The sequence below is a fragment of the Apium graveolens genome, chromosome 3, assembly GCF_009905375.1.
Source record: "Apium graveolens cultivar Ventura chromosome 3, ASM990537v1, whole genome shotgun sequence".
NCBI lineage: Eukaryota > Viridiplantae > Streptophyta > Magnoliopsida > Apiales > Apiaceae > Apium > Apium graveolens.
This window is the reverse complement of record NC_133649.1, coordinates 182,325,853-182,339,134: the sequence shown is the minus strand read 5'-3', so window position 1 is coordinate 182,339,134 and position 13,282 is coordinate 182,325,853. Positions and strand designations below refer to the sequence as shown.

General features: G+C 37.8%; 1 non-coding gene across 1 annotated transcript; it reads right to left on the bottom strand.

Moving 5' to 3' along the window:
- Positions 1–10,331: 10,331 nt before the first annotated feature.
- On the bottom strand, positions 10,332–10,438 carry LOC141715694 (small nucleolar RNA R71). Its single transcript, XR_012572446.1, has one exon. It is a non-coding gene; the product is annotated as a small nucleolar RNA R71 (small nucleolar RNA).
- Between the last annotated feature and the right edge of the window lie 2,844 nt (positions 10,439–13,282).

Here is a 13,282-nt window from a genome sequence, read left to right as displayed (position 1 = left end):
CAAAAATTTGAGCTCCCCTACCCAATGATTCGTGATCACCATTATAAGGGATTCGTTATCATCACAATAACAGGTGCACCGGCCTCATTTCACTAGCAGGAGCTCCAACTGTTATCAATGGAAAGACTTAGAAATGTGACTCTGGGTAGCGTAGATGCGGCCTAATGCCTCCAGGTTAGCGTTGAAGAGATCATGTGACCCACATTAATATTGGACATATGGTGTTAACTCTAATATCACAAGAAGAGCACTATAATATTTTGATTCCTCATCACATCTACAATGATAATAAGGAATCGAGGGTAGTTTCATTATGTTAACACCTACTTTGACATGAAATGAAAATTGCAGGACAATGCTAGCATCTAGCGACGCGTGGTAGCAAACCTGGCATCTTTCAGTAATGAGGCATCTTGGACACATTAGAAACCGATGATGGGTCTGTCCGCAAGTCTTTACATCAGGCATGTGCTAAGATAAAGTCATAAGCATAAGGGAAACATTTATGAATAATAGCAAGAGACGTTGTGAGTCTCGTTAGGCCAGCATATGATGCGAGGATGTTATGCTGATGTTGTGTTGCATGAGGTTAGGGATATATATATATCCGTTTTTGGTTTCATTGCTTGTTGTTTTGTCTGATTCAATAATACCGCCTATCCTAGCGAGTTTTACGGACCCACTGGACCAGAAGCTTCCCAAGCTCAAGCATTTACTTCTCTAGTTAGAGACCAACGTCTGGGGGCTAACGTATGCAATATAAGGTCCACATGAGCTATCAAATAATTATACGAGTACCTTATCACAACATGAGGGAGACTGGAAAACTAACTTGGAATAATTTGAAATAATATACAAAAAAATAAAGACACATCAAAGCAAGGTATCAATCAAACAAGCTAATTCAAGTTCTAAAAAAATCTGAATAAGTTAAAAAAAATCAAGTCTACAAGTGCAAGGGAAATAAAATGGAGTGCCCGCATCTCCGACGAGTCTAGCAGATAAAGTATAAGAGGAATTTTTTAAAAAAATGAAGATCAAAGAGCCCATTAGTTGTTTCCTCCTCTATCTTCCTCCCAAGGTTATCAACAAATTTTCCAATTTCTTCGCCCAACCAATACCAATAAAAGTCATCAATCCTTTTAATAAAGTCTTTCATGAAGTTAACAGATCCCATGTCCTCAGCCTTATCAACGATAATGGGGAGAGCATCAGCAGCGCCCTTGGCTTCCCTCTCAAGCTTAGCAACGTGGTTTATAAGGTCCTTAATTTGGGAGTCTATCTTCTCTTTCTCAGCAGCATGATCCAATTTGAGCTTCTCTTTGGACGACTTCTCATCCGGAAGATCTCTCTTAAGCTTCTCAGTCGTATCCTCAAGCTTTTTCTTCCAAGTACCCTCGAAGCTCTTCGCATTGGATTTAGTCTGTGCAAGTGTGGATTCGAGGGTCGCTAGCTTTTTGTTCATCTTTTGGTTGGAAAAAGCCAAGGCTCGTCTCTCCTTATGACGAGTGGTCTAATGATAGAAAAGCTCAACTATAGCTCTAGTCATGAAAGCAGTGGACTCCTCCATCGATTGATGGAACCAGGAATATATATCAACTTCTGTAATATGAGCATGTGCCAATTTTTAAAAGGTCCGGCTAACCTGTTTTGGAGGAGGATTGAATGAAGAGCTTGTGTTTTCTTTGGTCCGCTTTAGTGGTGGCTCTTCATGGGTGATCATGGTCTCAATAGGTTTCTTTCTACTAGAATAGCGTAGAGGAGATGGATGTTGAAGATGCTCAGTATGGGTTATCTGCTTAGGAGGATCCTTGGCATTTACACCCAAAGGGAGTAAGAGTGTGCCTGGTCATGAGAAGAGTTACCAGAAGTACCTTCCACCTTGTTATTTCTCATAAAAGGGATCGTGGGTGGCTTCTTGGAAGCCATGCCTATACAATAAACAAAAAATCATATCAGTACAAAACAAACTGAGTGAATTCAACATGTGGATGCATAATAATTTAATACAATTGTACCAATATGGCTCCTACAACGGTTAACAACACTCTTTTTGGGGGTATCCTTCACCAAATGTCTTAGAAACCCACACCGAACTAAATTCTTTGTCATCAGTAAGAGTTGAAGGTTTCTCTTCTCGTTAAGAAGTTTAATTATGTTATCTACATTCTTCTTATCTTTACCTTCGAGCATGGGACGTGGTGGTGGATCTGTGATAAAGTGGAGACATATAAATATTATTAGTGTTGAGGCGTAAGGACGTAACGTATAAAAAGACACTAAGTTAGGAGGCACTTACCAAGACTAATGTTAAATGGGTTTTCACATGAGGCATATTGTAAATATAGAAGTATGGCTTTTTCCAGTCTGCAGAATTGTTTGGACCACCGATAGTTAAATTCTTTTCAAAGAATTCTGGCCAAACAGAGAGGTAAATATAACCAAAGTCCTTCGCACCAGATTGCTTCATTGTGACAAAGTAATGGAGTTGCTCAATAGTCATTTTGGGGTATCCCTCAATATCATACATGATGTAGAGTGCAATTATAACTCTATACCCGTTTGGATCGATCTGGATGGGAGCGACTTTAAAATACTCGCACACCTCTCGAATAAAGGGGTGAAGAGGCGACAAAATCCCAAGTTCAATGAGTGAAGTGCTTAAAACCATGCAGGGCAGCCTTCCCCCATTCTCCTCATGATTGAAGCAATAACATCGCATATGCTCTCTAGGAAGAATAACAACACCTTCAACTTGATATCGTTCAACAACCTTTGCTAGAGTGTTTGGTTTGAGGCTATAGTTGAGAGATTTCTGCAACAGAGTGTGAGCCCTAACTTCTTCTTCTTTCCCTTAGGATACTTAGTTCCTTCAAGCATCGGTTCACAAGGAGGATCATAAGCTTCTCCATCAGAAAGCTCGGTAATATAATCATAGTTGCACACATCAACTGTGTATATAACATCCTCTAACCCCTTTGTGTCATGGGATAAGTCTTTATCTGTTCTCTCCTTCTCGAAATTCTCTTCTATAATTTTAGTATGAGGAAGGACTTCTTCAGTTAGGTCTCAATCATGAATAGTTCCCCCTCGTGAAAAGGATCTTGCATTAATAAGAGCCTCAACATGTGACTCATTAGGTGATAGTGGGGATACATAAGAAGAATGAGCACTCATTTTAGCGTGGAGCTATCCTGAAGTTTCTCTTTCAGTGAAGGGTCGTGTCACAGATAAAGGAATATGAAAAGAGCTAAAGCTTGGAAGAATCATATTCTTCAATCTCCAAGTGTATGAAGGAGTATCTCTGATAAAGCTTCCATCTGGAAGATTCAACTAAAAAAGATGAAGATCTGAATGAACACGAAGAACTTGCAAGGTGGCTACTTTTCTTATAAAATTTAACGTAGATCTTGAAGAACACTTAAAATTCTTTCTACTTGTTCTCTTGAGAAGGTGTGAATAATGAATAGTAGGAGGAGATATTTATGTGCGTGGTATGAGAGGGTCAAATATTATATATGATTTTGGATTCAAAAATTTCGATGGGCCAGATTATATGATCTGAGATCTGATTTGAAAAGATAAGTATTAGGTATGAAGTGCAACACAGGGGGGGTGAATGTGTTTTCTTGATTAACTTTGAATATTTGTGGCTCTTGAACGTAACAGCTAGATGAATTTGCAGTGATAAAAGACTACATGTAAAGACACAAGTAATTTATCAAAAACTCACTTGATTTGTATTAAATCAAATTTGTTTATGCTACAAATATGTGTAGAATGTTTGTTTCACTTGATAAAATTATTTGTTGACTGATAATCTTGAATCTTCAAGTTGTCTGTATTATGAATTATGAGATTGTTTGTCGAGATCACTTTTATTGTGTAGAGATATCACATATCGATAAGTAAAATGAATTATCGATATCTCAAGTTCTTTACACAACTTTTGACTTGTTGAGGTCTCCAATTCTCAACAAGTAGAATGACTTGTCGAGATCTCCAGTTCTCTACATAATTTTTTTGACTTATCGATATCCCCAGTTCTCTACATGAGAATTTGACTTGTAAATATCTCTAATTCTATACATGAGGATTTTACTTGTCGATATATCCAGTTCTCTACATGGACTTTCTTACTTGTCGATATATTCAGTTCTCTACATGCAGATTAACTTATCGATATCTCTTGGGACTTCTCTACAAGTCATTTTAGACTTCTCGACATACTTCTCTTTATTCCTTGATCTGTGACTTGTCGATATCTGACTTAGAACATTTTTTCTAAAACAACATTATTCAACTTTAAGCTTTTATACTTTTCTCGGAGGCATGATCAGGATTGATCTTCTTCCAGAGTTTATTCCTTAGCTGGATGACTGTTCATAGAAAAATCCTCCAGTCTAATCTACTTAGCATTTTTATAAACTCAAGAAATACAATTATATTATCATGCAACTCATCCTTAGGGTTTTCAAGATGACTTAGTCTTGTTATATGCAGGCATGCCTTGCACAACATATGATATCAATACGCTTGGTTCTTAAGTACTGAACTAGGTTGTTGGAGAATGTCATGGCATGCTTATGTTGTCATAAAATATTTATATTGTTCAACAAAAGCTTGTAATCTCGAAGTTGGTTCTAACATTTGAGGATATTGAGTGATGATTCTTGTTATGCCCAAATACCAATATTCGTCCAAGAAATTGACAACTTTCTTAAGTTCTTTTTCAATTAATCTTATAACTTGCAGAATCAAAATCTGTACAGCCAATAAGATTAAAATATGTAAATTTGATATACCAAATACCAAGACCCGGAGTCATCTTTAAATATCTAAAACTACATCTAACAACTGTATGATGAGATTCTTTAAGGTCAGCATAAAAACTAGCACACACGCATGTTGCGAACATGATATATGTGCTAGTTGTAGTGAATAAGATTAATGAGCGGACCATACTTCCATAAGTTGTAATATCAACATTTTAACATGTTTTATCCTCATCAAGTTTACAGACATTTGTAGAAGTACTTGCTTGAGTTTAGTATTCTAGATAACACTTATTTATACGATCCCTGATGTACTTCATTATGTAAATGCTCTCATGTAACTTAACAAATTTCTTGTATAGATTATCATTAACATAAAATATCATCAACATGAATTATACATTTATTTATCAAAAATTTACATATTATAATATTATAAAAAAATTCTAAATGAGTAAAAAATCAAATTTTCAAATAATATCTTGAGATGGGTAATAATCAAATTCGTATGACATTGAAAAATTTGTCTATGACTTGAATATTTCATGCTCTATAATAAAGAAAGATTAAATATCAATGTTCCATTTATTTGCTGAAAATTAACTTGATGTTGAAAAAAAAGATTATAAAGAGTTTGAACGAGAATCTTCAAATTATATAACAAAATTCATGATAAATGGTATGGGAAAGCATGAGCCGCTTCGGCTCAGTTTTCGGATAAAGTCAGAACCGCAAATATATATCTTCGATTTTTAAAATTAAAAACTGCAATCGCCGATTCAAATTCAGTTCTGGTTGGGATTTTACAAACCTCGGTTTAGTTATATCAGCTTAATTTCAGTTACAAAACCGACACATATGAAAGTGAAAAGCAAAGTAAAATATGAGGGGAATATTCTTCAACAAATTAATACAATGCTGCTACAAGAATTACTGTTCGCTGTAATTCAAATGCAAAAATACACGCAAGTGTACGCGATCACAAGTAATATAAGATATAAGTCAAGTTCGTTCCCATAGAGAATCGATTTAGGTTAAGTTCAGATTATGCACTTATGCAACAATGTATGATTATCGTTCAATGCTAAGACAATAACAATTTGAGTTGTTTAACTAATTATAAGAGATTATACTAACATGCATTAACTAAGAGAATTAAGATTGAATTACTTATAGAAGAATAAACATGGAATTTTAACTTCATTAAATACTTCATTCAAAATTTATGTCTTTAACCCTAGCATGTGATGGTGATGACAACTAATCAGATAACACAAAATTAGTATACGCTAACTTTCATTATACGTATACCCTACTACTAAGCATCCACAATTAAGATAGAAGATAGCAGACACCAATTATGCTTAGACCCTATATGTCTATAAGGTTTGAAAACATAACGGTTGAAGAGCAAGCTATCTATCTTGATTACATAGGGTGAATAAGATGGTTAAAATTACCCACGAATTATGCATGTCAATTCATACATAAACCTATGCTAGCATGGCACCTCTATATTCATTGTTGCTTCAAAAGAGATTAACAAACAATCTTGATGTTAGCTACACATCAAAGACGAATGAGCACAACTAAACTATGAAATCATAAATCACCACACACTAAAGATTATAAAACAATTAACTATTGAAATCTATAGATAAATCCGTTAGAACCCCATGACAACGATTAGTTCATAATCGAACTCATCATCACCATGGGTTCCAATGAAAATATGATATAAATAATATAAGAGTACTAGGGTTTAAAGACATATCGAAAACAAGCATCAGAAGTATCAACTATATTAAAGAATACAAAAATCTTCTTCTCCGTAGCCGTCTTATTCTCTCTAGGTCTTCTCAATACTCTCCCTTGGCTCCTTTTTATTAAAAACGTCTTTTATTGGTTTATATAGGCCCCCGAATGACCTAGGCCCTCCAATTCTTCGATTTCAAGTAGAAACAGGATTCTGGGAAAGAAAGGTCGCGCGGGCGCGTAGGTTTGTGGCGCGGGCGCGCTGGAATAGTGATTTCTGGGGCGCGGGCGCGCAGCTCCTGGCGCAGGCGCGCTGCTCTTCTGGATTTTTGACTGCAATTCTTCTTTTGCCCATAACTTGAGCTCTGTTCATCGGTATTTGACGATTCAGCTGTCTGCGCGAAGCTAACAAGATTCTATACAACTTAAGAATGGTCTTGACTTCAGAATCTGACCTCCTTTCACCATATTTCCTTGAAAAGCTCATTTATTCATCCAACTAATGCATGTAATACAATAACACAAAAATATATCAAAAATACCAATAACTTGAGTCCAAAACACCAACTTAAGCCTGTAATAAAACGTTCCAAGTAGATATAAAATCCACTTATCACACCCCCAAACTTGAATCGATGTTTGTCCTCAAGCATAAACAGACTCAAAAACTACAAAACAAAACTAATGCATGAATGTAACTACGTGAAAATGCAACTAAATGACAATGCAACGATCCCCTCAGAATAACCATAACCAACCAATAAGCGAATGTCTCCAAGAATGCAATGACTTAAAATAGAGTTCGAATAAATCCCATAAACGAACTTACAAACCAAAAACGTGCGTGTGTGTGATGCTTAACAGATATACTCTCGATACTAGATCAATAACCATATCTTATATTTCATCAAAATAATCACAAGTTTATAAATAGAATAGACATTAAACACATAATGACTCACAACACCTCCTCTTTACTAGAGTTATACAAGGATTCACGTTATTGTTGAACACATCACAAAAATGCTTATTTGACCGTGCAATGAATGAGCTCCCACAAGACTTATACAATAATACCCATGTAGTGAGTATTAGGTTAGCGGATCTCAGACTATCAAAGCCTTAGGTCACTAGGCACAAAATCTCCTAGAACTTAATAACTCGAGTATTAAAGAGCTCACTCATGATCAATTATGCATAACACATACTAACACATATATTTTTCTTTTTTTTCTTTTTTTTGTTTTTTTTCTTTTTTTCTATTTTCTTTTTCAATTTCTGAATGAATGTGTTTCGCTCCATCTTATTCAACCCTAGACTACTCATAAAAATATGAGTCGGCTACTATCCAATTGACGCCTAGCTATATTCACAATAAGCAATGATATCCAAGTTTTTCCCTAGTTTAAAAATCAGTGTTGCTTCGTCATTACGAGAATATCATAATTTCTAAATATAATCAAGTGATTAAATCTTAACAAGTAAACAAATATGATCATGCTCTAGTTCGAAAGCAACCTATAAGACTTGTGAATGAATTTTATTTCTGGACATGCAAATCAATTCATTTGAACTTAAACATCCCTCTATTCGACGTCACTACACTCAAATTAACATCAACAAATCAATCAGAAGCAGCTCAGCCTAAGCGATCATGTTATATGCATGCAAATTGATAAGTGGCATTTTATACCACTTAGAACGTCTTAAAATGGCTTAAATTGGTGTCTTGAAATCAAGTATTTTGTGTATTTGATGCGTTTTTCTAGTGTTTATGCATTTCAGGGTATTAGTTGTATTTCGGGGGAGGAATCATCAAGAATAAGCCTTGACATGTGTTCACCATTGCGAGAGGAAAGGAATGGGCAGATTACGGCGAAGGAACGGAGCAAACCTGGATTTTTTCCAGTAGAGGCCTGCGCGCCCGCGCAGCAATGCTGAGCGGCCGCGCAGCAACCTGCGCGCCCGCGCAGCTATGCTGAGCGGCCGCGCAGGGTCGGGGGAAAAGATAAATTATTTTAGACTTCTACTTCTGTTTGGCTTCCAACTTCTATGTAATCTGAGTTTTATGGGACTATTATATAGGTAGATTTGAGACGTTTTCACAGAGAGTATTAAGGAGATTATGTTTTAGATTGTGTTTTATGCAAGAAGCGAAGGAGATAAGGAAGAAGACCGATTTAGCACACCGCAACGAAGAGGAAGCATATATTCTTGTGATTCTTGTTTCGTTGTAACGTTGGATGCTAGTTTTCTTGCTTTGACTTATTTACTCTTGTGACGTACTCTGTTTTAATATAATTAGTTTAGTTATTATTTTCTTGTGTTTGTTTGTCATGATTTCATATGAACCCATGATGGCGATAAGTTCTATTATGGGCTAATCGTGATCATGGGGTTACAACGGATTTATTATGGAATTCTTTAGTTAATTGTTTAATACTTTAGTGTGTGATGATTGCATGATATCTAGTATTGGTTGTGCGTATTCGTCTTATGTGCGTCGGGAACATATAAGATAGGGTGTTAATCTCTTGTGAAGCAACGGTGGATCTTGAGATTTAGAACTTGCCATGCTAGCATAGGTTCATGTACGTTGAGCATGATTAGTGGGTAACTCTAACAGTTTTATTTGCCCTATGTAATCAAAAGGAATAACTTGTGCTTAAATCGTTGTGTTGTCAATTTCTGTAGACATATAGGAACTCAACATAATTGATGACTATTCAACTTCTATCTTAATTGTGGATGCTTGGTAGAATGGTATTAGTACAATGAAAGTTGGCGTTTATCAGTTTCGTGTTATTCGATTAATATCATCACTGTCACATGCTAAAGGTAATAACAATGGTTATAGAAGGAAGTAATAATGAAGTTGTGATCTCATGAGTGTTTTATTATTGATAAATTGAAGTGTTAGTTAAGTGGTTAATTGAGTAGTTAATTATAGTTAATATTTAATCAACAATTAAAGTGTTATTATCTTAACATTGAGAAGTAATCATACATTGGTGAGTGAGTTTAATTAGACAATAATTTAGTCTGAGTCTCTGAGGGAACGAACTAGAAAGTATTCTATATTACTTGCGAACGCGTATACTTGCGTGAATATTAGTGCGTGTTTTCTCCCTAACAAGTTTTTGGCGCCGCTGCCGGGGACTCGGCGTATTTGTTTAGTTTATGTACTTACCATCATTGGTCATTAGGACTCAGTGATTAGGACGTAGTAGTTACTTACTCTTTTCGGTTGTGTTTCAGGTACTTTAGCAAACGTTTATGCAAACTCGTTCTCGTGCTCGCAAGAGGACTTTAGATACAGCTGAGGAGACAGACGAAGTTCTTGATATTCTGGAGAAGTTAGATTTTGAGGATTCGGATTCAGGAACTGAGCAGAAAGAACCAGTAAACATGGGAGATCGTATTGTTCAAGCTGATCCAGCTCTTATGGATTTTTCTCGGCCTAAAATTGATGACATTCAGTCAAGCATCCTTCATCCGGCTATTCAAGCTAACACCTTTGAAATCAAGTCGGGCACTATTCAGATGGTGCAGAATTCTGTTTCTTTTGGAGGAGCGGCAACTGAAGACCCCAACATGCACATAAGGAATTTTGTCGAGATCTGCAGCACTTTTAAGTATAATGGCGTGACTGATGAGGCTATCAAGTTGAGGCTTTTCCCATTCTCACTGAGGGATAAGGCTAAAGACTGGTTACATTCTGAACCAGCTGGGTCCATCACTACGTGGCAAGATCTTGCGCAAAAGTTTCTGGTGAAGTTTTATCCAATGGCAAAGACTGCTGCTATGAGGAGTGCTCTTACTCAGTTTGCGCAGCAACCTACAGAATCTATGTGCGAGGCTTGGGAACGCTACAAGGAAATGTTGAGAAAATGTCCACATCATGGAATGCCGGATTGGATGGTGATCACTGGTTTTTATAATGGTTTGGGGGCCCAATCTCGGCCCATGCTCGATGCAGCAGCTGGAGGAGCCTTATGGGCTAAAAGCTATACTGAAGCGTATAATCTTATAGAGACGATGGCTGTAAATGAGCATCAAAACCCAACTCAGAGGATGACGCCAGGCAAGGTAGCAGGTATTCTGGAAGTTGATGCAGCCACCACTATTGCAGCCCAGCTCCAAGCGCTATCAATGAAGGTTGATTCTCTGGCTACGTATGGAGTTAATCAAATAGCTATGGTTTGTGAGCTTTGTGCAGGTTCTCATGCTACGGATCAGTGTTCTCTTGTCAACGAATCTGTTCAGTATGTGAATAATTATCAGCGACAACAGCAGCCTGTGCCAGCGACCTATCATCCTAATAACAGAAATCATCCAAATTTCAGTTGGGGGAATAATCAGAATGCTATTCAGCCACCATATCAGCAAGGAGTGAGTAAACAGTTTAACCCACCTGGATTCCAGCAACCACAGCAGTATGCTACAAGGCAATCATATCCTCAACAGGGAAGTGCAGCTGCACCTACTAGTGCTGATTTTGAGGAACTTAAGCTGTTGTGCAAGAGTCAGACGGTTTCTATCAAGACCTTGGAAAATCAAATCGGTCAATTAGCCAATGCAGTGCTCAATCGTCAACTGGCACTCTTCTCAGTGACACGGAAGTACCAGGCAGGAAGGAAGCTAAAGAGCAAGTCAAGGCTATTACCTTAAGGTCTGGAAAAGTAGCTGAGGCTGAAAAGGCAAAAGAAGTAGAAGCTGAAATTAGAGAAGAAGAATCTAAGCAAAAGGAGAAAGCGGCGGAACCAAGGAAGACTACTGTTGAACACACTCTGCCTGAGGCTAATACAGGGGAGAAACAGCTCTATCCTCCACCACCTTTTCCTAAGAGATTGCAGCAACAAAAGCTGGATAGACAGTTCGGGAAGTTTCTGGAGGTGTTCAAGAAACTTCACATCAATATACCTTTCGCTGAGGCTCTGGAACAAATGCCTAGTTATGCGAAGTTTATGAAGACTATTCTTTCAAGGAAGGTAAAACTGGATGACCTTGAAACCGTTGCTCTCACGGAAGAATGCAGCGCTGTTCTGCAGCAAAAGTTACCACCAAAACTGAAAGATCCAGGAAGCTTCACCATTCCTTGCACCATTGGCAATCTAACTTTTGACAAGTGCCTTTGTGATTTGGGAGCAAGCATTAATCTGATGCCGTTGTCGATCTTTAAAAAGCTGGATCTGCCTGATCCAAAACCCACATACATGTCGCTACAATTGGCGGACCGTTCCATTACTTACCCAAGGGGCATAGTTGAGGATGTGCTCGTCAAGGTGGATAAGCTCTTCTTTCCAGCAGATTTTGTTATTCTGGATTTTGAGGAAGATAAGAAGATTCCCATATTCTTGGGAAGGCCTTTCTTGGCTACTGGCCGTACCTTGATAGATGTGCAAAAAGGTGAACTTACTATGCGGGTGCAAGATCAGGATGTGACCTTCAATGTATTCAAGGCAATGAAATTCCCTATAGAAGATGAGGAGTGCTTAAAAGTGGATGTGATTGATACTGCGGTTACTTCGGAACTCGATCACATGCTAATGTCTGATGCATTGAAAAAGGCCTTAGTGGGGGATTTTGATAGCGATGATGAAGATAGCAACGAGCAATTACAATATCTAAACGCTTCTCCATGGAAGCGAAAGCTGGACATACCATTTGAATCTCTTGGTACTTCTGACCTTAAGAATGCTGAAGGGAAGCTCAAACCATCAATAGAGGAAGCACCTACCTTGAAGCTCAAACCATTACCTGAACACTTGAGGTATGCCTTTTTAGGTGATTCATCTACGTTACCTGTTATTATTTCATCTGACCTTTCAGGTAGTGAGGAAGACAAGCTCTTAAGGATTTTGAGAGAATTCAAATCGGCTATAGGATGGACCATAGCAGACATCAAGGGGATAAGTCCTTCATATTGTATGCATAAAATTCTGCTAGAGGAAGGTAGTAAGCCAACTGTGGAACAACAGTGAAGACTGAATCCCATCATGAAGGAGGTGGTGAAGAAAGAAATTATGAAATGGCTAGATGCAGGCATCATTTATCCTATTTCTGATAGCTCGTGGGTGAGCCTCGTACAATGTGTACCTAAGAAGGGAGGTATCACTGTGGTCGCAAATGAAAAGAATGAGCTCATCCCTACTCGAACAGTTACAGGATGGAGAGTATGCATGGATTATAGAAAATTGAACAAAGCCACAAGGAAGGATCACTTCCCTCTTCCATTTATTGATCAGATGCTTGACAGATTGGCGGGTCATGAGTATTTTTGTCTTCTGGATGGTTATTCCGGGTATAATCAGATTTGTATTGCACCAGAGGATCAGGAAAAGACTACCTTCACTTGTCCATTCGGCACATTTGCTTTTCGCAGAGTTTCGTTTGGGTTATGTGGCGCCCCGGCCACTTTTCAGAGATGTATGATGGCTATATTCTCTGACATGATTGGAAATAACGTCGAAGTGTTCATGGATGACTTCTCCGTCTTTGGACACTCATATGATGAATGTTTGAATAATCTGCGCGCCGTACTCAAAAGATGCGTGGAAACTAATTTGGTGCTTAATTGGGAGAAATGTCATTTTATGGTGCGTGAAGGCATTATCCTTGGGCATAAGGTCTCTAGCAAGGGTCTGGAGGTGGACAAGGCCAAGGTGGGAGTCATTGAAAATCTTCCCCCACCTAATTCTGTGAAAGGAATCCGTAGTTTTCTTGGTCATGCGGGTTTTTATCGGCGATTC